General features: G+C 44.1%; 1 protein-coding gene across 1 annotated transcript in view; it reads left to right on the top strand.

Moving 5' to 3' along the window:
- zgc:92275 (cholesterol 7-desaturase nvd) overlaps positions 1 to 27,604 on the top strand; it is a 61,650-nt gene that overhangs the window by 20,462 nt on the left and 13,584 nt on the right. The gene's annotated exons all lie outside the window — the stretch shown is intronic.

A 27,604-nucleotide genomic window follows, 5' to 3' on the forward strand; every position in this document is an offset into this window, starting at 1 on the left:
GCAGTTCCTACTATCTCCTATTGAATGGCAGAGCAGGTTTGATGGGCTGAATGGCCTACCCCTTTTCTAGTTTCTTATGACCTCATATTGAGAAATCGTCTGTCCAGTTCTCCTGGATAATTCCAAATAATTGTTTTTTTTTTCTCCCAAACCTCAATTAGCCCAGTTTCAGTGTCAAGTCAAGGGAGCCCAGCCAGAATTTTGGAATTTCAAATTAGATTTCTATCTCAAATTTAATTTCTATTCCTTTTGCACAGCAGTGTATTTGTATACATTTTAATATCAACTAATGTAACATAACTATTTGCTTTTAAAGAAACACAAGGCAGTGCCTTAAATAAAAATTCAAAATCACTAATGATCCAGTATAAGCCTAATGATACAGTATACATTCTCATTGACATGATCTATGTGAACCATATGGTGCAGTCCTTTCTGTCATCATTATTGTCTAAATGAGAGTTTCCCAAAAAAGGTTTCAGGAGCTCAAGTGGCATCACAAGCTGTAGTGCTGTGAGCTACGAGGCTCTGTGGCAGTGAGGGAGTTCTGTCTCACTGCCCCTGCTCTTCTCTACCCTGCCCTTGCTCTTTCCAATAGAATCAACAGAATCCCTACAGTGTGGAAACAGGCCCTTCGGCCCAACAAATCCACACCAACCCTCGGAGCATCCCACCCAGACCCATTCCCCAAACCCACCTATTCTACACATCCCTGAACACTATGGGACAATTTAGCATGGCCAATTCACCTAGCCTGCACATCTTTGGACTGTGGGAGGAACCCGGAGCACCCAGAGGAAACCCACGCAGGCACGAACAGAATGTCTCACTGCCCCTGCTCTTCTCTCCCCTGCCCCTTGCTCTTTTCAATCTCCTCTGTCCCACTCCTTCCTCTGCATTTCACATTTCCAACCCAAGGGGTCACAACAATTTCTAAGGTGAAATGGCATGGCAGTGGGAATAAGTTTGGGAAGCACTGCTCTAAACTGTGTGGCACACAGCTGCCTGAAGGTTCCTGTCCAGGCTGAGAGTAGGCAGACTCTTTAAGTTTTTTGGTGTGCACACAGCCGCACAAGGAAAGTTAGAGGAACAATATCCTGAAGTAAATAGATGGTGCCCCCAAAAGACATGAGACATTGTCAACATTCTTGAGTACTACTCAGACTACTCCTTCATGTCAGCTTCATTCAGTTTGTGTACTAAATTTCTTCTCACAGCCTATCACACTTCCACACACCAAAATCCAGAGATCATACCATGTGTGACCTCCGGTAGAAGCCATTCCTGAGTACAGTTTATCTTATCAGAAGATTGGGTGGCGTTAGACATTCTTGCTTATCTGCACTTGTGTGGATGTAGTCAGGTTATAAAGCATGGTCATCTTGTTGTTCAGTACAGATGAGTGATGTGACCATCTGTGAGAGAATGCTGTCAGTGAAATATTTTCAGCGTTTCCTGGTTCTTCCAGAAATTAGACATTAATTTTTCATTGTTTCCAGCTGATGGTTTTTTTTCTTCCCAGTTTGTTCATGGCCTTTTAATATGTATTCATCTATCATTCCCTTTTGGACTCTGCCACCAAGAATTATACAAGTACCTGTCAAAACTCCGAGTGTAACCACATGCACCATAACTGGAACTGTCAGCTCAACATCCTCCACTCGTTTCCTATGCTCCAAACATCACTCACTCACATATCTGTTGACTGACAAAACCCTCCAGCTGGCTGAAACCATTGTTCTGCAGCTTCCTTACCCACTTCATGATGAGCTGTTCAACCCATTGACTGCCCACCATCCATTCCGATGCCCCATTTGCGACAACCTTCCTGAACAAGATCTACCAACAGACTTCCTTTGGATCAAGGAAAGAGAAATATGAGCAATGACAACAAGTTTGTTTCTTGTGACAAGCCCTATCTGTTACATTGCAAGCTTTGAATTACCATGATAAATGTGGTCCTTGTCAAACAGGTTTAGGACTCGGCACAACCCCTTATATACAAACACAGAGAGACAAGCAATGCTACATGTGACAAAGGAGCATCTTCTCTACAGACTCAGTGGTAGGTTAATTGCTGTAAACTCAACAAATGAGGACATACTAGAGCTGGTTCCCAGGATCTACTAAACAACAAATGTCCTAGTGATGCTGTTCATCATAAAATTAACCATTATTGCTGAAAATAGTCTGGTGCACTGATTTTAGACAATTTGCCTATTTGTATCTCTTCCACTCAGTAGCCTCCTCATGTTTCATAAGGTTACATGTCCCTCAGTGCATCCGTTTCAACTTTATTTTGACTTTATTGAGGAACCCTTACTATCTAATAAACAAAAGGTAAAGTATTGGAGGAAGAGATGGGGAGGCAGTGGCGCAGTGCTAATGTCACTGGGCTAGTGCCATCCATTGTCTGGATTGCTACATGTGACTCCAAACCCACAGCAATATGGTTAACTCTTAACTGCCCTCTGAAGTGGCCCTAGCAAGCCACTCACTTCAAGAGCAGTTAGGGGTAGCCAACAAATTCCAGTGAGACTCCCCATCCCATGAAAGCATAAAGATTTCTGACTGTTTGGTCCAATCCACCACATTTACATTTAATTAGCTTATTGGCTCCTCTCAGACTTTTAAAAATTCTGGGCACACTGGTCATTGCTTCTTTATGTGAGTGTAGACTGCTCTGTCCTGATGTGATGTGTGAGTGATATTCTGAGCTCTGAGAGATTGTTGTACAGCTGTTTGCTGCCAGTTTGATTGTATGTGACCAGATCAATAAGGTGGAGATAATATCCATCTTATTCTCCAATTAATTTCCTATATTTAGTCAGTAGTTGGAGTAATGAGCTGCTTGCTGTGAAGATCTGAGCAGTGGTGCACATTGTCATTCTTCCTTGTTCATTGTCAATGTTTTTTTTCCCAAAATATGATTTATACAGGAACTTTGTAGAAGCACTTTATGAAATATTTCAACTTAAAAATTACAGGAATTGTAATAAAATTCAACTTGACCCCAAACACCAACTTTCACTCTTAAGATCCCCGATCCTTCTGCAATAACCTTAATATTTGTTATGTACACAGCCTGAGGTCAAATCATTTCATATTGAACATTACAGCAAGTGTATTTGCAATAAACATGCATCAGGGTCCAGTTTGAAGCCCCTTCAGCCCAGTTTCGATATCCTCAATGTTCACAGTGTAGATCTTTAGGTTTAGATTTTCATTGTCACATGTATTCAAGTACAGGAGTATAGTGAAAAATGTATAATGTCACCTCACATGATGCCACATTAAGTACAAAGATACCTATGTACAAAGTAATAAAAGAAACAAAGTTTTCTAAAGTTAAGCATTACCTTCATAGAATAAGTAGGAAAATAAACAAAGGTAATAGTTAACATTAAAGTACTTCTTAACATAAACTAGGGAAAAAAAGGAATAAAGTTATAAATTCAACAATCCTTGTCCTCCGCTTATCTTACTGTCGGGGAGACCTCAGCTGCCTGTTCTCGACGACACCACAGATACCGGGGACACCCCTCACTGCTCGCTCTTCCTGCTATCGCTGCTACTGCTACTGCTACTGAATTTGCTGCCTCTCTGATCTCCTGTGCCTCTGGAGGATGCCCAGGCAGGACCCACTCTCTCTCGGAGGTCTTGTCAGGCACACAGCCTGACCGGCTCTGTAGTTTCCACTTACTCAGTGTACACTGGCTTTAGGGCCTTTTCCCATTGTGCCTCTCCAGGAAGTAGCGAGTGATCTGAATGTCCATCTTCAGACCCCCCTCATTACAGTCAGCTGGTCAATCAGCAGTGAGGTTGGGGTTTTGGAGGGGGGGGGGGGGGTGGTTGTGGGAAGTGTTGAGAGATTAGATCTGATGGAAGGGACCCAGGGACAGGCCTTGGCTACCTGGGGACAGTGATAGGCCTGGGGTTGGGTTTGAGCCTGTGGGACCAAGAGGCAGGCCTAAAGATGATGTGGGGCACAGGGATGGGCCAAGTTCTTGAGGGTGTGGGCCCCTGTAGGGGTCCTGAGGCTGAGAAGACAAAGCCATGTTTGGAGCAGTACTGCCCAGGCTCTGGATGATGGGGAGTGGGCTGGTGTAGTCTGCTACACGTCTGAGAAGGGAGGGCTGGGCTTAACTGCTGTTTGGGAATCTGAGGAAAGACCAGTTCTGTTTTATATTAAACTACAGGCCATTATCTGCGCTGGATGAGATTGGATTTGCTGGTGAACGGTCTCTGACATTGAAGCTGAGACATCCCATTCTGTCCCGAAATATCTGCGCCACTTTCTGAATTTCTTCTTTGCTCAGATTAAAGCCAGATCCTGGTTTTGAAATTGCTTGCAAAAGGAAGAGAGGGTTATATTCAAGATCTTGTGGGACTTTTGTTTAGTGAACTTTCCCCTGGTTAGAATCTGAATAAAATATGATGTTCCTTTATCCTCTCAGCGTTCATGCAAATATCCCTAATCCTTTTAGGATCAATTAAGTCTTTATCACTTTTTTAATTGCTATTATTTTTCCAGTTGAACTTGCTCTGTCCTAAAACTAAAATAATTGAACAAACATGAACACAGGTGATGTTAATAATGCACATTACTGTGAAATACTTAGCTGATTGGATTTATGATTACAGTTAGGGAAGTAAATCTTTGTAATCCCCTATTAAGGTTGAATTATTAGTTTTAAAGATGCAGACTGGGAACAAGTAGAAGATCCAAGGTCACAGGTTTTGAAGAGCAGGGTTTCCCTGTGTCCTAGCAATGTTGATCCTTCATCAGCATCACCATGATAGACAATCTGGCAATCATGACACTGTGGTTTATGGGAAGTATCTGTGTGCATATTCACTGCTGCATTCTAACCAATGAGCTTCTTTTGTAATCGTACTTCTGAAAAGTTGTTTCTAAAAGGAGATCAGTAAACGTGTTGCTTGTCTTTTTTTTTTAAGGAGTTTTTGTTTCAATCATACATGGGATGTGGGTGTTGCTAGCTGGGGCAGTGTGTATTACGCATTTGTTTTCTCTTACCTCTTCTTTAACAGTAAGGTTGAGGACATCTTGCTTCTACTCCTAGCTGGGATGGATTCTGCGGTGGTTGCATAATCCAGTCCTGGAACCACAAACTGTGCCACAGGTAGGGAAGGTGGTGTTTGATGTAGAGAGTGGGTGTGATGCTCTCGATTCTGTGTACTCTTTCTGCTGCTTGAGCTTGGTCCCTACGTGCTCCACCCAGTAATGCTTGAAGTGGTTGATGCCTTTGCGGATGCTTTTTAAGTTTCTGCATTCTAAGGCAAGGAATTTCTGCCTGATGGCAGGGATGTTGCATTTGTTTAGGGAGGCTTTTAGGGTGTCCTTGTGGAGATTCCTCTGCCCTCCCAGTGACCGTCTACCATTGTGGAACTCAGAGTAGAACACTTCTTATGGAGTCTTGTGTCAGCAATTCGGACGATGTGGCCGACCCATCACAGCTGGTAATATGTGACCAGTGCCTTAATACTGAGGATCTTGGTCTGGGAGAGCCATCCTGCCAGTGGATTTACAGGAGTTTGCAAAGGCAGCTCTGGTGATTACTGTCCAGGGATTTGAGGTATATGCTGTACATGGACCATGTTTCTGATACATACAGAAGGATGGGGACCATGGCTGCTCTAAACGTGAGCTTAGTGCTGAGTTTGAGGTCTCTGATTTCAAGCACTCTGTTCCAAAGGCTGCACTGGGGTGTTGGAGTTTCTGTTGCATTTCATTGTCACTGTTTGCTTGCACCAAAAGAAGGCTCCTGAGGTATGGGAAATGATCCACGTTGTGCAGGGACTCGCGGTGGGTTCTGATGATTGGGGGTAGGGGCAGTGTTATGTGGCAGGAATGGGATGTTTTGAGAATCTTGGTTTTCGAGATGTTTAGTAGAGAGGCCCACTCTCTCGTACGTCCTGAGGAATATGTCATTGATAGTTTGCAGCTCGGCCTCTGAGGGTGTGCACACCCAGGCATCGTATACATAATGCATCTCAATGACAGAAGTTGGAGTGGACTTGGATCTGGCCTTGGAAATGAGAGGTTGACCAGATTTCGTCTTGTCTTGGAATTCAGTTCAACTCTGACAAGGTAGCTTCATGGAGATGGGGCATTGCAGTGAGGAAGATGGATAAGAGCATTGGTATGATGATGCAGTCCTGTTGGAGCCCAGTTTGCACTCATTCTGAGTCTGTGGTGAACCATGGCTTGCATGTTATCATGAAGCAGGCAGGCAATGCTGCTGAATTTCTGCAGGCAGCCAGGCACACTTAATGATATTCCACAATCCCTCACAGTTGAAAGTCGAATGCCTTTGTGAGATCGAAGGCAGCCTTGTACAAAGATTGTACAAAGTTCCCTGCACTTTTCTTGGATTTGTCATGCCCTTAAAATCATGTCTAATGTATTTCTTGAAGGGGGAAGCATCTTTTCAGCCTTTTCATCTTTCAGGAGCTGGTTGAGGAAGATTCTCACAATGACTTCCTGTGGCAGTCAGAAAGGAAATCCCTCTAATTTCCACAGTTGAACCTTTCTTGAAGATGGTCACAATTATGGTGTGTCTGAGATCACCTGACATACTCTCTCTCTCCATGGCATCCACTGAGCCGGTATTTATTAGCCATCTCTAATTGCACCTAGAGAAGGTAGAAATGAGCTGCCTTCTTAATCTGCTGCAGTTTTTTGAGGTGCGAGACAGTACACAGTGCTGTAAGAAACGGAGTTCCAGGATCTTAACCTAGTGTCAGTGAAGGAACAGTAATTATATTTCCAAGAAACAACCAAATGGACTGCTTTATCCTGGATGTTGTCAAGGTTCTTAAGTGTTGTTAGAGTTGCGCCCATCCAGGGCAAGTGGGGACTATTCCATCATGTGCTTGACTTGTGCCTTGTAGGTGGTCGACAGACTTTGGGGAGTCAGGAGGTGTGTTATTCACTGTAGCATTCCTAGCCTCTGACCTGCTCTTGTGGCTATTGTCTTTATGTGGCGAGTCCAATTGACTTTTTGGTCAATGAAAACCCTCAGGATGTTGACAGTGGGAGATTCAGTGATGGTCATAACCTGGCATTTGTGTGCTGCAAATGTTGATTGCCACTTATTGGCCCAAGTATGGATATTGTGCAGATCTTCTTACACTTCAACATGGACTGCTTCAGTATCTGAGGAGTTGCAAATGGTGCTGAACATTGTGCAATCATCAGTGAATATCCCCATTTCTGACCTTATGATGGAGGGAAGGTTATTGAAGCAGTTGAGGATGCTTGGACACCACCACAAAGAACTAAAAGGGTTCTTGTGATGCACTGGTAATGTCCATACCTTCAGGCCAGGAGACCCACCTACTAAAGAGATATGTCATAGATCTCTGAATATGTTGATTAAAAACATCTACCGTAAGGAACTCCCACGGAGAGATCCTGGAACCGAGATGACTGTGGGGAAATGTGAACATATGCACTTTGGCAGGAAGAATAGAAGAGATGACTCTGTCTGTCTGTCTATCGCACCACAGAGGGATCTGAGACCTTGTCAATGGAGCACAAAAGGGATCTGTGGCTAATAGGGAAGGCTAATGGACTTTGGCCGTTTCTTCAAAGGGAATGGATTATTAAAGTGAAGTTTTGTTAAAACTATACATGGGATTAGTCAGACCACCTGGAATACAATGAACAGTTTTGGGGCCCTTTATCTAAGGAATGATAGACTGGTATTGGAGACAGTCCAGAGAAGAGTCACAAAGTTGATCCCAGGTACGGAGAGACTGCTAACATAGAACATTGAATAGTACAGCACCAGAACAGACCCTTCAGCCTATGATGTTGTGCCAGACATGATGTCAAATTAACCTAATCCCTTCTGTCTGCCCTTGGTCCATACCCCTTTCCTTGCATATTCATGTGCTTATCTAAAACTGCCTTAAATACTCGTATAGTATCTGTCTCCACCAACACCTGGCAGCATGTTCCTGACCCTTGCCACTCTGTGTTTTGTGAAAAAAAACTTGCTCCTCACATCTCCTTTGAACTCCTCCCCTCAGCTTAAATGCGTATCCCCTAGTGTTGGACATTTCAACTTTTGGAAAAAATGATTCTGACCGTCAGCCCTATCTATGCATCTCATAATTTTATAGACTTCTAACAAGTCTCCCCTAATCAGTTTTAATTGTATTAATATATCTTCCTGATTACATCTCAATATTGTGACTTTGGTGTGCAGTGGACAGTACAGAGGGTCCTATTCTACAGGGTGGGTAGCAGCTGAGAGATTTTGTGTAAATGTACATGAATCATTAAAGGTAGCAGGACAGGAAGAGAGGGCTATTAAGAAGGCAAATACTATGGAAAGCTTCATAAATAAGAGCAAGGAGGCTATGCTGAACCTGTATAGGACAATGGCTGGAGCTCAGCTGGAGCACTGTGCACTGTGGGAAGGATATGAACACATTCAAGGGAGACCAGGAGAGAGATTGTCAAAGATAGTTCCAAGGATGAGATACATCAGTTATGGGGAGAGATTGGAGAAGTTGGCACTGTTTTCCTCAGAGGAGAAGGCAAGAGGGGGTACTTGAGAGAAGTTTTCAAAATCCTGTGGGATCTGGACAGAGTAGATAGAGAGAAACTGCTCTCACTGGTAAACATGTCAAGAATTGGAGAGCACGTTTTGCCAAAGAAGCAAGTGTAAAGGGCACAAAAATGTTTTCAGAGTGGTTTGTGTCTGGAATGCGCTGCCTGGAAATGTGAAGGCAAGTTTGATTGAGGCATTCAGAGAGCATTAGATATTTATTGAAACAGAAACAATGTGCAGGGCTATGGGAAACAGGCAGGAGAATGGCACTAAGTCATGTTGCACAGGGAGACAGTACAGACAGATGGGATGAATGGCTGACTGCTGAACTGTCATAATTCTGTGATTTACTAATCAAGACTGTTGGATTTTTTTGGAGTTTAATTTTGGATCACCACTGAGCTATTGAATCATGTTGCATTGTAGTTTGACTGTGTCTCCCTGTTTGTGTGTCTCTTTCCCCCCATCCCCCTTCCTCTCCCCCTCCCCCTTCCCCTGTGTGTGTGTGTGTGTGTGTGTGTGTGTCTCTTTTTCTTTCTTTCGCTCTCGCGCGCTCTCTCTCTCTCTCTCTCTTCCTCACCTGTCTGTGTGTGTGTCTGTCCTCCTCCCCCTCCCCTGTGTGTCTCCCCCATGTGTGGGTGTCTGTCTCTTTCCCCCACCCCACCCCCAACTCTGTGTGTGTGTGTGACTCTCTTTCTCGCTTCCCACCCGCTGTGTGTGTCACACGCTGTCTGTCTGTGCCTTACTAAATGTGAATTCAGATGTGCAATTCTGTAAACTCTGCTGTTTGAAACTTGCGAAGGAAATCTAATAGTAGGTGTGTAGAATAGCGAAGCTTTCTCAGCTTTGTGAGAGTGTACAGTTGACAAAGCTGTGGTTCTTGTCCTTGTACCATGGCTCCTCTAGCATGGTTGGCCATGCCCTAGATAAGATCTATTGAGTGAAACCAACCGTATCCAGTCAGACGGTGTTCTGTTCCTGAAATACCACTCGCCAAGGGACTGAGTCAGACAAATGCTGCGTGCATTTTCAATAAGTAAGAATGTTAAAGTGGTGTTGGTTAAAATGCATTTAACTCTTAGACCAATAAGACCAGTTATGTTTCTGTAGCAACTTCCATCACCTCAACACGTCCGTGCATTTTACAGCCAATGGAGTACTCCTTTAATATAGGAAACGTGATCGCCAATTTCTGCACAGCACAATCCCACAATCAGCGTAAGATTACAAGATCATAATGAGCAGGTGGAAGGCCATTTGGCTCCTCAGACCTGCTCTCCTATTTATTAAATTCATGATTGATCTGATTATGGCTTAACTTTTGTCATTTCCCCATGACTCTAGGTTTCATTGTCATTAAAATTCTGTCAAGTTCAGCCTTGAGGGAACTCAGTGCCCTTGATGTCTCCACTTCCTAGGGAAGACAATTCCTGCTGCAGTGACTGAGAGAGAGAGAGATCCTCCTGTTTAGCTTAATGGGAGGGGGGGGGCATACTTTGAAACTGTGTCCCTGGTCCTAGACCCCCCCTCCATGAGGGGATACTGCCCTATCAAGCCTGTTGGAATCTTATCCTTCAATAGGATCAGCTCCCATTCTTCTAAACTCCAAGAATCTTAGGCCCAACCTGCTCTGGGAATCAGCTGAGTGACCTCTTTCTGAACTGCGTCCAATGGATTTATGTCCCTCTTCTGGCAAGGAGGATTGGCTTAGGGATGTATTCTCGCTAGATTGTTGATCCAGGGACCCAGGTTCAAATCCTGCCTCGGCAGATGGTGGAAATTGAATTCAATTAATGATGACCGTGAATCCGTTGCCAATTGTGAGAAAAACCCACCTGGTTCACTAATGCCTTTTAGGGAAGGAAACTGCCATCCTTACCTGGTCTGGCCTACATGTGACTCCAGACCCACAGCAATGTGGTTGGCTGTTAACTGCCCTCTGGGTAATTAGGGATAGACAATAAAGTGATGCCCACATCCCATGAATGAATAAAAAATGTAAATGTACACACTATTCTCAATGTAGCCTCAGTAAGGCCCTGTACGGTTGTAGAATGACTTTCGTACGTTTTATATTCCATGTTCCATATTCCACATTTCAAGGAATAAAGCCCAACATTTCATTTGTCGTCTCAATTACCACTTTACCTGTAAACCAACACTTTATGATTCAAACACAGAAATTGCTGGAGAGAAAGCAGAGTTAACATTTCAGGTCCAGTGACTCTTCTTCAGAATTGACGGACTGTAGCTCGGAAGAGGGTTGTTTACAGTACCTGCAGTTCTTTGTTTCGTGATTTATAGGTGAGGGCAACCAACTGTCTCTGTATACAGCATTCTGCAGTTTCTCTCTGTTTTAAATAATCATTTGATTTTCAATAACTTTGCATTTTCTCCACATTATTCACCATCTAATTTTTCTTTTACCTACCTACTGGCTTTTACAGACTGTGGCCTCTTCACAATTTGCTTTCCTACCCATCCTTGTGTCATTAGAAAATGTGACCACAATACATTCGGTCCCTTTGTCAAAGTCATTAACATAGCTCAGAAATAGTGGAGGCCTCATCACGAGTCCCTGCAAGAATAGACTAGTTTGCTAACCTGAACCTGACCCATTTGCCCTGGGTTCTGCCTCCTGTTGGCTAGCTTAGCCTTTATCTGTGCTCATATCTTGCTCCCCAGTATTGTGACACAATCTTGTGTCATAACCTTTTAGGTGGCAACTTATCAAGTGCCTTTTGGAAATGCAAATGACCTACATCGACTGGTTCCCCATTATCCATTCTGCTTGTTAATTCTTCAAATAAAACTTTTTTAAATATAAAAAAAACATACCATTTCACCACACCATATTGACACTGCACAGTTATATTATGGTTTTCCAAATCTCCTGCCATTGCCTCCTTAATAACGGACTGTAGTATTTTCCCTGTATCAATGTAAGGCTAATTGGCTTGTGGTTTCTGCTTTCTGTTGTCTCTTTTCTCAAATAGAGTTGTTGCATTGTCATTGTGTTAATGATCTGTTTTTGTGATGCTGGAGGCATGCATGCTAACCAGGACACTGGGGAGAACTGTCCTGCTCCTCAAAAGGTACCGTGAGGTTCACCAGAGAGTGCAGACACAGGGGTTGGGTCGGATACCTGATTTGCAAGATTCTGTCTATGACTGTGCAGCACTCCCTCACTAATGCACTGCAACATCAGCCTGGCTCCAGTCTTTGGAGTGAGATTTAAAGCCACAACCTTCTCAGTCAACAGTTCACCCACTGAGCCATGGCTGACGCTACTTTATTCTTGAAATAATGAAGCAACATACAATCAAGGTTGTGAATTGTGTGGTGCAGGTTAAGTTTGGTCACAGCTAGGCACTTTGTTTAGCAGCAGGTGCTAGATTTTTGAGAGTGAAAGGAGTGTACTACCGAGAATGTTAAACAAAGAATGGAGTTCTGAGGAACTGGGAATACTGGATTGGTGACATATTGGTTGTAGGGGGTGGGGCTTGTCTGCTCTGAGAAGTAGGCTTTGAAAGTTTGTATTCTGCTGAGTTGACATGGAATCTGAACGTTACGATATCTGTGAAGGGTCCATCTTCTGAGGAAAGGTCACCGGACCCGAAACGTTAACTCTGACATTTTTTTTCTTCTCAGATGCTGCTTTTCCAGCAATTTCTGTTTATGTTCCTGATTTACAGCATCCGCAGTTCTTTTGGTTTTTATTTAGTATTTAACAGAGGGCAGATTCATTGAGACTGTCACACTTGGCAAATTAGTCAGAGATTTACAGCACTGAGGCAGCACTTGCTGCCCATTGAGTCTGTGCCAAAAACTACCACTAATTATTGTAATCTCATCTTCTAGCACTTGGACCATAGCCTTGTACGCCTTGGCATTACAAGTGCACACCTGAAAACTATTACTAATAGTATAAATAAATTCTGCACGTTGACCTGTGCACACAGAGCAGGAGCACTTGTACAAGTGGAAAATGATGTAGTGGTCTTTTGCTGTCATTGTCTCATTCACGCTCGCTCTTGCTCACTTGTGGCTGTAGTATTTCTGAAGAAGGGTCTAGGCCTGAAATGTCAGCCTTCCTGCTCCTCTGCTGCTTGGCCTGCTGTGTTCATCCAGCTCTACACCTGGTTATCTCTTGCTCACTTGTCTTCTGGTTCTCTCGTTCGCCCTCGTTCCCTTTTGTGCCCTTACCCGCGTGTGTTCTGTCACACTCTTACAGATGTCACTGATGCAGGAGCAGTTTTTACATTTTGAACAGGACTAGGTGGAGTGTTCTGCCCTCCATGAATCAGTTGATTATTATCTTCCGCGTGCTGCTCAGCCTCTCCCACTATGTCTATTGGTCTCTCTCTATCTTATCAGCCCAATTCAAAACAGGGCAGGTAACTGCCATGCCCCTGTTGACCTTTGTTACTTTGGTGAAGTTTCAGAGTGGCGAGATGATGGTGATGGCTCATTCTTGGGGATGTTAGTGACGGAGGGCAGAGCGGCTCGGAGAGGGGATGTGTTGGGGGTCAGCCTGCCTTTCGGTGGGCTTCAATGAAGAGAGGCTCTGCTGATTCAGGGCTTGGGTTGTTTATGGCGTTACAGCACAGAGGCGGCCATTCAGCCTCCCATATCCGTGTTGCATCACTGCAAGAATGACTCAGCTATTTCTTTCCATCCCCTTCTTCTCTTTTACTTGGTAGCTGTGGAAATTTTTGTCATTGGACCATCGTATAATTCTCTTTTGGAAACCTCAGTGGAACCTTCCTCTACCATTTATCCAGGGAGTGCACTGCAAACCTGAACCACTCGCTGGGTGAAAACCTGTCTCCTCACATTGTCTTTAGTTCTTTCTCTTAAATTGTTGCCCTCCTCTTCCGAGCCTTTTCATAAATAGGAGCAGTTTCTCTCTCTGTGTTCTACATAGACCCCACCAATTAAAACTCCTCGTAGCGTTCTCTTGACAGAGAACTGACCCGGCTTTGCCAGTCTCTCCATGCAGCAGGAGCCCTCCCACTTGTTTCTGCACTTGACTGAGGATTAGCTCCAATCTTCTGAAAAAATTTTTTGAGGTCCCACTTTTCACCAACTGAAGCAATTTGCAGAGTAGTAAAACAGAATGAGGAATACAGTGTTATGGCTGCAGAGAAGGTGCGCATACAGCAAGATCAACATTAAAATTTGAGGGGTCCATTTGGAAGCCTAATAACAGCAGGGAAGAAGCTATTCTTGAAGCAGTTGTACGTGTGTTTAAGCCTCTACATTGGCTGCCTTCCCGAGGCAATAAGAGTTGTAGATGGAGTCAATGGATGGAAGGGAGGATTGGGATTTAACATTGGCTCACAGCAAATCAAATTCTCAATGCGGCTAGCTGTGCAGTGGTAATAAGTGGTTGGGGATTTCGTGTGTGTCAGGATGTGGGCAGCAGAGTTTGGATAACTTCCAGTTTATGGAAGACCAGGTGCAGAAGAGCAGCCAGGAATGTTTTGGAGCAGTCAGGTCTAGAGATTAGAAAGACATGGATGAGTGTTTCAGCAGCAGATGGACGAGCAGAGTGTGTGTCAGTCTGCTGGTCTCCCTCTCACACATAGATAAAACATTCAGTTAAGACATGTGAACGGACTGGAATGAGTTGAAATTGGGTGTTTTGGATAGTTGTTTAAAATATGGTTGACCTTGATCTGTTCAGATCATCCCTGGGGAAACCATTGCTCAGAAATCACTCCCATACAACTGGATAATGCTTGGTCTGTCGGTGTGGGGAGGAGCACCTTTTGCAGGTTTTGTTACTGCCTGTTGTTATGGCAACAAGTCAAAGCCTGACCCTCTGGGATGAAATGCTACCAAGTCCTTTCTGAAGGATGATGAGTCGGTAAGAATGGAAGTGTTAGTTTCAGGGTGTGCGTAATGCAGCAGTGACAGTTAAATACACAGGTTGCTGCTGTGAGTCTGGGCTTACCTGTACTCCCTGTGCAATGAACAAGGGACTGTAGCGATTGGAGCATTGTGTATACAGAATGACATGCCATTCCTTGTGTATGAGAGAGAGAATGAGCTATGTGGGCAAACAGGTTCCTGAACCTCAGCTAATGTTGAGAGAGATAAAGTTACAGATGCCCTGAGCAGCACTCAGAACATGAACACTGTAAACATTCATACTTACAAATTGGGCTGTGGAATTATTCAGCATGAGTGAGCCCTGTGTATGTGGCGGTGCCATTCCACCCCTCACCCCACTGAAACCAAATGAAGAATCTGCGCTAATCTTTGTAATTGAGCATTCTGATAGTGGGGACATTAACTTTAAAAAAAAAACTGCAAGGCAGATCATGAGCTGAGAAGACCATTCAGCCCACTGTATTCTATCTGTCCTGAATAACCCCACACTCCTCCTGTTGCAGCAGCAAACTCTTAAATTATCTTTTAAAGGTTTTTTTTGCCTCAATTAAAGAGTATTCTAGTTCTAGCTGGGGAATTACTGCCAACAATTTTGAGCCTGTCTTGATTTATCCTACTCCCACAGCTTAGTCCATTATCTGGTTTAGTCTCCTTGTTGTTTGACTGTATTTTGTTATCTCCCTTCCTTGGTATCTTTTCAAGAATGAAAACCCCACATTTCTTCCGTCTCAGTTGACCCCTGATGCTGGGAGTTCAGGTTCATGACTTTCTCTGCATGTCTCCCAGGGACCTGAGCACTGACCCCCTGCCACGCGTCTCCCAGGGACCTGACCGCTGACCCCCTGCCACACGTCTCCCAGGGACCTGACCGCTGACGCCTCTCTGCACATGTCCCAGGGACCTGACCACTGACCCCCTGCCGCACATGGCCCGATAACTAGAAGTGGCCACTGTGCTGTGGAGATCAGAGCCTTTGTTCACTGCAGCTTTGTGTTGCTTTGAAAAGGTTGGCAATCTCTAAGATCACTTTTAATTTCACCTTCTCTCATTTGTGGAAATTCTGCCTCCTCACTTGCAAGTTTGGCTATTGATCAATGCAAATGAGAAACAGTAGAATTGAATTGTATACCTAGTTTTAGTACAGGAGGAGGCCAGTCAACCCTTTGTGACCGTGCTGTACCTCTGATAGCCCACTGAGAATCCTCCCCCTTGCCCACTCTCTCTCCCCGGTGTGACTTCACGAATCCGATTGCAATATTTGCTACCCTCCAGCTAAATATGGTTTTTTTTTTATTCCCCAATTCTCACCAGAACTGGTTGATTTTATTGTTACATGTACTGAAATACAGTGAAAAGTTTTGTTTATGAGCAGTACAGGCAGGTCACAGCAAGCAAAGGATTTACAGATCAAAAAGACCTAGAGGCATACAGGTTACGTTGCAGGTTACATTATTTGAGGCTAGAGTCCATTCATCAGTCTGATAACAGCTGGAAAGAAGCTGTTCCTGAACCTGCTCGAGCGTGTGTTCATACTTCTGTACCTTCTGCCTGACAGAAGAGGTTGTAGGAGATCATTACCAGGGTGCGATGGGTCTTTGATCATGTTGGCCGCCTTTCTGTGGCAGCGAGCCATGTAAATGGAGTCCATGAATGGAAGGTTGGCTTCTGTGATGGTCTGGGCTGTGCACACGACCTTCTGTAGTTTCTTATGGTCCTGGACAGAGCAGTTGCCGTACCAGGCCGTTATGCACCCGGACAGTATGCTTTCAATGGTGCATCTGTAGAGGTTGGTGAGGGATCTTATGGACATGTCAAATTTCCTGAGGCGTTGTTGTGCCTTCTAGACTGTCGCATTTATGTAGGAAGTCCAGGACAGGTCATCGGTTATCGTCTGTCCAAGGAACCTGATGCTTTTCATTCTCTCGACCTCAGTTCTGTTGATGTAGATGGGGGCGTGTTCTCCTCCCTTCTTTTTGAAGTCGATGATCCGTTCTTTAGTTTTGCTGACGTTGAGAGAGATTGTTTTCGTTGCATCAGTGTTGCGTGTTATTTTGGAGGAGGTGCAGTTACTTATCCTCACTGATTGCGGCCCGTGGGTCAGAAAGCTGAGGATCCAGTTGCAGAGGGTGGAGCCAAGACCAAGTTCACACAGTTTTGAGATCAGTCTGGAGGGGATAATGGTGTTGAAGGCAGAGCTGTAGTCAATGAGCAGGAGTTTGACGTAGGTGTCTTTGTTGTCCAGATATTCCAGGGATGAGTGTAGGGCACTCCCACTTTCACAGTGGGAATTCCCACTGCTATGAGTCTAACTAGTTAAATCTTGTCTGAAAGCAGAATTTGCATTCATGTCGTGCCTTGCACAACCTTAGTTAAACCAAAATTGCTTGGTACTCCGTGAGGTAGTTCAGCACAAATTGCTGGAGAAACTGAGCAAGTGTGGCAGCATCTGTGAGGAGAGGGAAAACAGTTAACATTTCAAGTTCTTCTGAAGAAGGGTCATTGGACTCAACATTAACTCTTTCCCTCTCCACAGATGCTGCCGGACCTGTTGAGTTTCAGATTTCCAGCATCCGCAGTTCTTTTTATTTTACTTTAGGTCTTTCTGCAATGTAGTCATTGCTGTAATGTGGGAAAGACAACAGTCAGTTACTACACAGCAAACCCCCTCAGGAAGCTGTGAAATAAATCTCCTGTCAAACTATTTAAATGGTGTTGATCAAGGGTTAAACATAAACCTGCTGTGGTGCCATGGAGTCTTGTATGTTCACCCGAGAGGACGCACAAGGGCCTCCGTTGAACACTTCATTCAAAAGCCAATGGCCCAGTTGAGCTATCTTGGGAGCAGTTTTAAAGTAATGGGCAGAGCAAACCTGGGATTCCTGTTTTGGGTAGTAAACCCAGATACTGTTTCCAGCAGCTTTTGTGGTGGGGGGCGAGCGGTTTACACCCAGCCCCAGCCCCAGCCCCAGCCCCATCCCACACTTTTTTTCGATGGGATAATTGGCACTGCCTCCATAATTGTGTGGTACCTCAGCAGAAACATGAACCACTAGGAGCCCAGCCCTGACAAACCCAACAATAAAAATGTCACCTGATGCTGGAGTCCCTTCATCATCGACAGGCTGTGAAATACAGAGAAAACTGTATTGTTCAAGAGGGATAGAGACACTTCTGTGTAGTTGACAATGTGAGCCCCTACAGCAGAGTTCTCGAATTATTGAGGAACCTTACTGCTGTCTCCAGAGAAATGCATTGACAACTTTTAGTGAACCTGAGGATGAGTTAGCAGCCAGTAACGAGAATGACTGAGTAATCAGAGAAGCAAATAGAATGCTGCCGTTTGTCATAGGGAAATAAAGGACTCCCCCCAGTTCTATCCTAATATCAGTGCAGAGACACACCTAGAGTACTACGTATAGTTTTTGCCTATTTACCCAAGGAGGGAGAGAATTCTCTTCTGTATAACGTTCTGACTCGGAGGTAGGAATTCTACCATTTAAGCTACAGTAGACTCTGTGTCTCTGTCGCAACACCTAACTAACAACTATATGTAAAATGACAGAGTCATAGAGCTGTGCAGTACGGAAACAGACCCTTCGGTCCAACTTGTCCATGCCAACTAGGTATCCTAATTTAATCTAGCCCCATTTGCCAGCATTTGGCCCAACCTCTACCGTGATGTCCCTTGAAGAGCAGAGTGGATTTGGGAATGCTTTGTAGGAGGGTTAATTGGCTTCCTGATTCTGACGACATTAAGTTCAAAGAAAATGGGGTTACCATGGGGATGAACAGCTAGGAAACCCAGGTTGATAGAAAGCGACCTGTATTGAGTTGGGATTGGCCTCTTTCTCTGTTTGGCTATTTAGAACACTGGGAATTTAGTTAGAGAGAGAGGCAGACCAAGCTGTCTCCAAATGGATCATTTTTTCTGCTTGGCAGTATTGAACATGACTCTAGTGTTGAAGCAGATCTCTGAGAATGGAGCAAAGACAGTGTCACTGCATGCGTTTTACAGCCAGAAAGGATAACATAGTGAAGACAGGAAGTAAGGAATATTGTGAATTCAACAGCATCCATTGCTGCTGGGGAAATGGGGGTCCACCAGACCATTTAGAGAGGTGGGTGAAACATGTCTGTGGGGATTCTGTACCAGCAGGACTGTAGTGATCCCAGTGAGTAAGGATTTGTCAGCTGTATGCCTTGTCAGTGTTAAATGTCCAGAGACTTCAGATGAATATGGTTGTTGGTCATTGTGACTAGACGCCAAATTGCTTGAAGGGGACAGGAGAGATCCTGAATAGCAGGGGCCGAGTTAGAAATACCGAGAGATTGAAGGCAAGTGTGCTACACGTGCAATCGAATATAAAACTTAAGTTATGCCACAGCTGTATTAAACTTCACTTAGGCCACATTTGGAATATTGCATGCAGTTCTAGTCTCCACACTATCAGAAGAGCGTAAATGCTTTGGAGAGCAGACAGAGAAAGCTTACTATGCTGTTACCTGGTCTGGAGGGTTCTAGTTATGAGGAGAGTTTGATAAACTCGGATTGTTTTCACTGGAAAGACGGAGAGTGAGGAGCAACCCGACAGAGGTCTATAAAAATTATGACAGGCATAGATAGGGTGGAAAGTCAGAGGCGTTTTCCAAGTGGAAAGGTCAACTACAAGAGGGCACAGGTTCAAGGTGAAGTGGGAAGGTTTAGGGGAGAAGTGAGGGAAAAATTTTTCACACAGAGGGTGGTGAGTGCCTGGAATGCACTGCCAGTGAAGCTGGTGGAAGCAGACATGTTAGCAACATTTAAGGTGTATCTTGATAGACACATGAATGGGAGGTGAACACAGGGATAGAAACCGCACATGCGCAATAAGTACCAGGTCTAAATAAGGATAAGGAATCAGCGCAGGCTCAGTAGGCCGAAGGGCCAGTTCCTGTGCTATATTGTATTGCCTCACATTTGTACGGGAAGTAATGCGAGTGCTTGTAACTGTGACATATAGGTTTGATGTATCAACAATTTAAAGCAAAATGTACTTTATAAACAGTGTCCTTTGCCTGTTAATGCAAACGTTTCTTTTCTCCATTTTAGTTGCTTTCTTACCGTTAAGGTTTTGAAAAGTGAATCTTCATTGGCTGTTTGCTTTCCTCTCAGCCTCTCAAGAATTCCCTTCATTTTACAAAGTTGTCTTTCTTTGTAGGGATTTTAACAAACCCCGTCTGTGTGACTTTGTGATGACTGCGGGATTAGCAGTTGAAATGCAGAAATTGTCAAAGATCCTCAGACAGCACCTTCCAAACCCATGATCACTTCCATCTAGAAGGACAAGGGCAGCAGATACATGGGAACACCATCATTTGTGAATTCCCCTCCAAGCCACTCACCACCCTGTTTTGGAAATATATCATCATTCCTTCAGTGTTGCTGGGTCAAAATCCTGGAATTCCTTAACAACATTGTGGGCCTACTAAACCCCAAGGACTTCAGTTCTGGAAGGCAGTTCAGTGCCACCTTCTCCCAGGGTAATTAGGGACAGACAATAAGTACTGGCCCAGCCAGCAATACCCATGTCCCATGGATGTATGAAAAACACATCAGGAGGCTGTAATGAATATGGTGCAAATAGCTTTTTAAGAGGAAGGTAGAGAATTAGAATACCATTTACAGTGAACCAATTTATCAATTTGTTACACTGCAGCAAGCAAACCTGGGAGAAAAATTGCAGAGACATTAAATCAATCATTGATTGGAAATATTGGCATGGCTGGATAAATGTTCTTCAAGGAGTTTATATCAATTAGAGTAAAAAAAAAAGACACAACAGCAACTGTCCATTCAGTCCAAGCAATGCAAACTGATGCTTATCCTCCAAAGGAACTGTATTTCCAGTCCCATGTGCCCACCCTGTTCTCATATCCCCTCATCCCATTTGCTTTCATCCTCCCTGCTGATACCAAAATGTTGCCTCTGTTTCTGTTGGGAATCACTTAACTCTAGCCCAGCCTCTTAGTGCTGAGAATAGAATAAAAAGGCTTGTTCCACTCTCCTGTTAACTTGGATCTAGGTTTTGGGTCACCTAGTTCTGGAGAACTCAGTGACTGGAAACAGTCAGGTCTAATCCACTCATCTTAAACACCACTTTCAAATCTACCTCTCATCCATCTGAATAAAAGCAGCCCCCAACAGGGGGTACATCTCCACATGCTCCAATTGAAAGCACAGAAAAAGCTGTCCTTTGACATAATCTGTGGGAAATGGCACCCCAGCGATTAATAGAATCCCGCAGAGGCTGATCCTGGGAGATAATTCACTCACAATGAATAATAATTATTAATCACTCAACAAGGTGCACACTGTGGAAATGGCAGAATATGTTTAATGGCAGGGAAAGTAATGTGTTTTATTATTAACAGCGAGTGACTGCTCTGCACTCATGATATTGTATCATAATGTACTGTTGTATTACATGCTGTCATTATGTTGGTGGCGGTGTTGTATCTGAGAGCTGGGGGGTGTGGGTGTGATGTTGGGACTATGTACGTGTTGAGAAGGGCCATGGGGTGGAGGTGGGCTCTATCAACTGGTGGGGAGTTCTGGGCAGCGGTGGATTGGGTTCAGTATTGTCTGGGAGACAATGGATGAACCTCCACTACTTAGTCCAAAGGCAGCTGGTAAAGTATGAAATCATACACTCGTGTTGAATCAATGCACAGAATTCAGTATTACAATGTGTCTGCTTCCGGCGGTGTCTTCATAAGTGCTCTAAATATTGAATTAAACATGAACTGTCTTTAACTGTATCGTAAAAAAAATCTTGAAATGCCTTTGGGGCTGAATTCTAATATTTCTGTACAATGCTAATTTACCAGTTAATGTTGAGGAATGCAGTCATTATCCTCATCCCAATTCACGTTTACTAACTAATCCCATTACTCTGTGTCCATCCATGTCTGCCTCTGTCTGTGTACATGCGTGTGTCTGTCTGTGTCATGGGATTCCAGTTACATTGTACAGAGTAAGCATGTTTCAGTGACTATAGGATTGAAGATTTGCATTTGCACCATGGCTCTAACGATTGAAAGAGAAACTGCCAACTGGCAAATGCATCGAGCTGATATTCCTATAGACAGTGTGCTTCCCCCACCTCCCCTTTAACACTTATCTCTGCTCTTACTCCTTTACTTCCTGACCCCTTTTCCCTGCCCCTTTCACAGCATGGAGTGACATTTTACATCATTTCCTGGTGATTCTGTCTGTCCCAGGCCTCCCTTTCCCTCTGTCCTGTTGTACAGTCTTTTCTGCCTGTCGCCGACAGTCAGATCCCAGTCCACATCCCAAAGCAAGGCTCGAGGAAGCTGATGGGTGCCTGTAGATGGAGCTCAGTGAGTAGCCCTTTCACATGTGTAAGGAGGTTGTGAGTTCACAGCCCAGACCCGGGACTGAGCTCCTCATCATCTGGGTTGACACTCCACTGCTGAGGGAGTGCTGTGCTGTTGGAGGCACTATCAATCAGGTAACATGTTTATTCAGGGTGTTTGCAGGTGGATTTGAAAGATTCTCCCAAGTGTGCACCTTGAAGCCAATGACCTCTTCACAGTCACATTGTGCATTGCGAGTGCTTGCTGCGTGCTAACTGGTTGTTAGGATCGCTACTTGAGGAGTGACCACACTTCAAAGCATCTCCATTGCCTGGCAGGCAGTTTGGGAAGTCTGCAGAAGTCTCCCTGGAGGTAGTGCCATTTCTTGGAGCAATAAAAAGAGGTGAGAAACTAGTCAGATCAGAAGTGGTTGCTGTGTCATGGCCCTACCCAGAGGGTGGGGACTGACTGTGAGTAACCTCCGGGAAAACAAAGCTTAACCTCCTGACACGACTAGATTAAATCCGTGTTGTCAGTCAAAAATCCAACCATTCATCTGGGAGCATTCCACACTTAGACAGCAGTGAAATGGTGCTGATGCAGGGTTCCAAGTTAAAATCAAGTTGTGCTCTGGCCTGAGGACAGCCACAATGAGAGAAACCGAGTTAACGTTTCAAATCCATGAGTTCTGGTGAAGTTGTAGTTTTAACAATTTGTAACCAGGTAATGGTGGAGGACAAACGAAAGGGAAAGTCTGATGAGCTGGATGGAATGAGTGATTAAATGATGAAAAGGAAGATGGATGGAGAACCTGAGGTGGGGGGACTGACAGAGGATAATCATCGAATGTGGGAGCTTTGTGACATGGAAACTGAGGAGAGGGAGAGGCCACTCATGGCTCTGGGGTTGGGGGGTGCGGTTGTAGGTTGTGTCTCCTCCTGGATGAAAGAATTCAACACGTTTCCTATATATCATGCCTGTACTCATGATGTGATCTGCCACATCAGTGCTTCTGATATCTCTGAAACACAAACAGCAAATACTGGAAATACTCAGAGGGTCATGCAGTTTTTCTGTCGAGAGAGAAACCAAGTTAACATTTTGGGTTAAGATCTAAGTTTCGCTTTAAATACTATTTGGATCTCTCTGTGCAGTGACGTGGGATCAGGATCAGGATCAGGAGGTTTTCCCTTTTTACTTACAGGTGACTTGGGTGTAATTGTGCAATATTTCTTCAAAATTCTGATCTTTACACTATGATGTGCTTTGAGGTAAAGAGCATCTGCCTCCTAACACTGACTGTTCCATCTCTCTGATATTGTTGTGTCAGGGTTCACATCACCAGCTCCGTATTCCACTAAGAGGACCATTCATCAGAAATACCGAGTATTTCCAGCAGTCTCAGCATTTTCCTGTTTCCTTTCCCTCTTTGCTGTCAGGAAAATGACCCTTCGATCCAACTCGCCCATGCTGACCAGCTTTCCTAAATTAACCTAGTCCCATTTGTCAGCATTATGACCCATATCCCTCACCCTTTCCTATTCATATACCCATCCAGATATTTTTTTAAATGTTGTAATTGTATCAGCCTCCACCACTTCCTCTGGCAGCTCATTGCATACATGCACCACCCTCTGTGAAGAAGTTACCCCTTAGGTCCCTTTTAAATCTTTCCCCTCTCACCTTAAACCTATGCCCTCTAGTTTTGGACTTCCCTACCCTGGGGCAAAGACCTTGGCTATTTACCCTATCCATGCCCCTCATGATTTTATAAACCTCTATAAGTTCACCCCTCAGCCTCCAATGCTCCAGGGAAAATAGCCCCAGCTTATTCAACCTCTCCCTGTAGCTTAAACCCTCCAGCCCTGGCAATATCCTTGTAGAGATAATAAGAACTGCCGATGCTGGAGAACCTGAGATAACCAGATGTAGAGCTGGATGAACACAGCAGGTCAAGCAGCATCAGTGAAGCAGGAAAGATGACGTTTCAGGTCTGGACCCTTCTTCAGAAATGGCACCATGTCTTCATTTTTCTGAAGAAGGGTCCAGACCCGAAACGTCAGCTTTCCTGCTTCTCTGATGCTGCTTGGCCTGTTGTGTTCATCCAGCTCTACACCTTGTTATCTAACATCCTTGTAAATCTTTTCTGAATTCTTTCAAGTTTCATAACATCTCTTACAGCAGGGAGACCAGAATTGTATGCAGTATTCCAAAAGTGGCTTAACCAATGTTCTGCACAGCTGCAACATGACCTCCCAACTCCTATACTCAATGCACTGACCAATAAAGGCAAGCGTACCAAATTTGTTCTTCATTATCCTGTCTATCTGTGACTCCACTTTCAAGGAGCTATGAACCTGCACTCCAAGGTCTTTGTTCAGCTACACTCCCCAGGACCTTACCATTAATTGTACAAGTCCTGCCCTGATTTGCCTTTCCAAAATGCAGTACCCCTCACTTATCCAAATTAAGCTCCGTCTGCCACTCCTCGGCCCATTGGCCCATCTGATCAAGGTAATGTTGTACCCTGAGGTAAATGTTTACACTGCCCACTACACCTCCAATTTCGGTGTCATCTGCAAACATACTAATCATACCACCTACGTTCACATCCAAATCATTTATATAAATGACGAAAAGCAGTGGACTCCGCACCGATCCTTATGACTGGTCACAGGCCTCAAGTCTGAAAAGCAACCCTTCACCACCACCCTCCGACTGAAGTCAGCTTAGCCGAACACGTGTACTTCCACCCTGAGGGTTTTGGCCGTTAGATGTAAGGGAGGCTCAAGATTAACTGAGGGGCAACTGTATCTGTCCAGCTGTTTGTATATTTCTGGTACAGGAGCTACAGCCCCAAAACTGCTCTCCTAATCGTCTCTAGACCTGTGTACCAGTTTTCCAGCTCTGGGACAGTGTTGGAGACTGTGTGGCAGTGGAGAGAGTTGAGCAGGAAAAACCATTTGAAAGGTATTCCTTTGCTGTAGCAAATTATTCAGATACTCCTTCGCTCCTGTGCTTGAGTTCCCTCTGGTGGCACGATGGTGATATGTTGTTGATGGGATTACAAAGTGCCCAATGTTGGGAATTAAATATTTTTAGATGCTAGAAACAAAATTGGAAAGAAGAATGCCTGATGCTGACAGTAAAGGATGGGATAAATAAAGTAGGAAAAGAGAGATCTGTGCTTATAATTGGACTACTCAATTAGTTTGGGTGAAGCTAACAGCAAGGGGCAAAAGCCTGACTAGCAGTAGTTGTGTAGAATATAAGTCAGGAAATTGGAGGTGTATTCCTTTCTCCAAATGTAACAGTCATAGAGAAGGATGTAAATGAATTGGAGCATGTCTTGTGAGGTTAGGTTAGACCAGTTAGATGAGGTGATTTGATTGATGCATACAAGTTCCTGAGAGAACCTGACAGGGTTGATGTGGAGATGATGTTTCCTCTCATGGGAGAATCTAGACCCTGGGTCACTGTTTTAAAAAAAATTAGAGGTCGCCCAATTAATATCGATGAGGTTTGTTTTTCTCTGAAGATGGAGAATCTCTTCCTCAAAAATCGGTCGCTGCAGAGTCCATGAATATTTTTAAGGCAGAGACTCTTGAGAAGTGGGTTAAGGGTTTTCAGAGGTAGGTTGGAATGTGGAGCAAACAGATTAGCCATGATCTTATTGAGTTGCAGAGCACCTGGAGCGTGCTGAATGGCTTTTTCTGCTTCTAATTCATATGTTAGCATCTTTGTCTCGATTTTCCAAACAGAACCTGCAGTGATGGTGTTGAGTATGTGTGAATGGAATATGTATAAGAATTTTCTAGGTCATCAACCAACTAGGGGTCAGGATAGTTTAGATCTAGAATTGTGCAAAGAGAAAGAGCTTAATAAATAACCTGGTAATTTCAATGTAATAACATTGTAACATTAAATTTAAAAGTGTTTTAGTTAAGTATGAAACTAGAATTTTAAGCTGAGCAAAGCAAATTGTGTGGGACTGAGGGTGAGTTAGTTAGGGTTGGTTGGCAAACCGCATTGAGAGAGATGGTAGATTAACACTGGCTAACATCTAAAGAATTAATTGTATGATTTCCAACAAGCATGCATTCCTTTAAGGTATAAAAAGAACACCTCCAGAAAAAAATGGTACAACAGCAGTTAACAAGCAGAGAATGGTGAGCAGAAGATGTTTACAAAAAATGGGCAGGAAAGAATAGTATGCCTGAGGATTGGGAATTTGGTGGAGGAAGACTGGTAAGCTGTTGAGAGAAAAGAAAGCAAAGTGTGAGAGTCAACTAGTAAGAGACATAAAAACAGTCTGTAAATGTCTTTGGAAGTATGTAAACAGGAAGAGCTTAGTGAAAATAAATGTGGCTCCACCAGGGGAAGAGTTGGATGAAATTCCAATGTGGAATAAAGAAGTGACAACAATATCAAATAAATATTTTGGGCTGGATTTGTCTCATAGTGTCATGAACCATGAGATGCATCATTTCCTGACTTTGTGATCTTGATCTGGGGGTATCCTCTCCCGGCCACAGGGTGTTTGTCTCTGTGATAGTGGATGGTCAGGGATTGGGTCTGCTGTAACCCAAGGAAGCCCGCAGCAGAAGTGTGCAGGTGGAAAGTCGGCTTGGTTGGAGGGCCACCTTTGGTTCAATGGGGTATCATCCATGTCCTGTACTTGGTGCTTAGGACATCAGCTGTCACCTTCCTCCACTTGCCATGAGGCCCTTTACATGTCTCTGATATATCCTGTCCATGACCCTCCCAACCCTTGCCTCTTTCATTTATAACCTTGCCCCTTCCATGCCCCCATTCATCATCTGTATCATCCTCTGTGTCCACAAAGTACAGAACCTATAAGTAGTAGTCAAGTCTGAAAAGTCTTAGAGATGTTCCTGATCCTGACATTCAGGAATGAGACTTCAAAAACTCTACCTTGGTGGGGGGGAAAAAAACTGTTCATTAAAATTGCATAAAAGTAGCAATCAATTGCAAACCATTCATAGTATTGGTGAATAAAGTTCTAAACCTATTAACCTGTAAGTTAGCTTTCCTCTTCAGCCTGTGTAAAGAAGCCCTGCTGAGCTGAGCTGTATCCATTAGCTATTCTTAGAACTCAGCCAGATGCCTGGCCATCCATTTAATCTCTGCTTCTGTTGGTACAGATGTTATGACATTTGTCAGAGTGATGTGGAGGACCTGCTGAAGCAGCAATGTGTCCTGAGAAAGAAGATCTGATTAAGGGAGCCCCCATTCCAGTGTGAAGTTGGGAAGACCTCTCTCTACACTGCCCCCATCAAACACACTCATGACAGGGACAGCACGGGGTTCGATACAGGGTAAAGATCCCTCTTCACTGTCCCCAAAAAGGGGCAACTTTTTCACGCAGAATGTATGGAATGAGCTGCCAGAGGAAGTAGTGGAGGCTGGTACAATTGCAACATTTAAAAGGCATCTGGATGGGTATATGAATAGGAAGGGTTCAGAGGGATATGGGCCAAATGCTGACAAATGGGACTGGATTAATTTAGGATATCTGGGATAGAGGAGTTGGACTGAAGGATCTGTTTCTGTGCTGTACATCTCTATGACTCTGACTTCCAGCACAGGGTTAGATACAGATTTATTGATTAGCTATGCCACTTGTTACCCATGTTCATAGTTAGATTACATGGTGAAATCTTGGGATCTTACTGTGGGGGGGATAAAAAAAACCCAGTGTGTCCTCTTAACGTTGTACGTGTGTCCTCTTAACGTTGTACGTG

The sequence above is a fragment of the Rhincodon typus genome, chromosome 28 (genome assembly GCF_021869965.1).
Source record: "Rhincodon typus isolate 14 chromosome 28, sRhiTyp1.1, whole genome shotgun sequence".
Lineage (NCBI taxonomy): Eukaryota > Metazoa > Chordata > Chondrichthyes > Orectolobiformes > Rhincodontidae > Rhincodon > Rhincodon typus.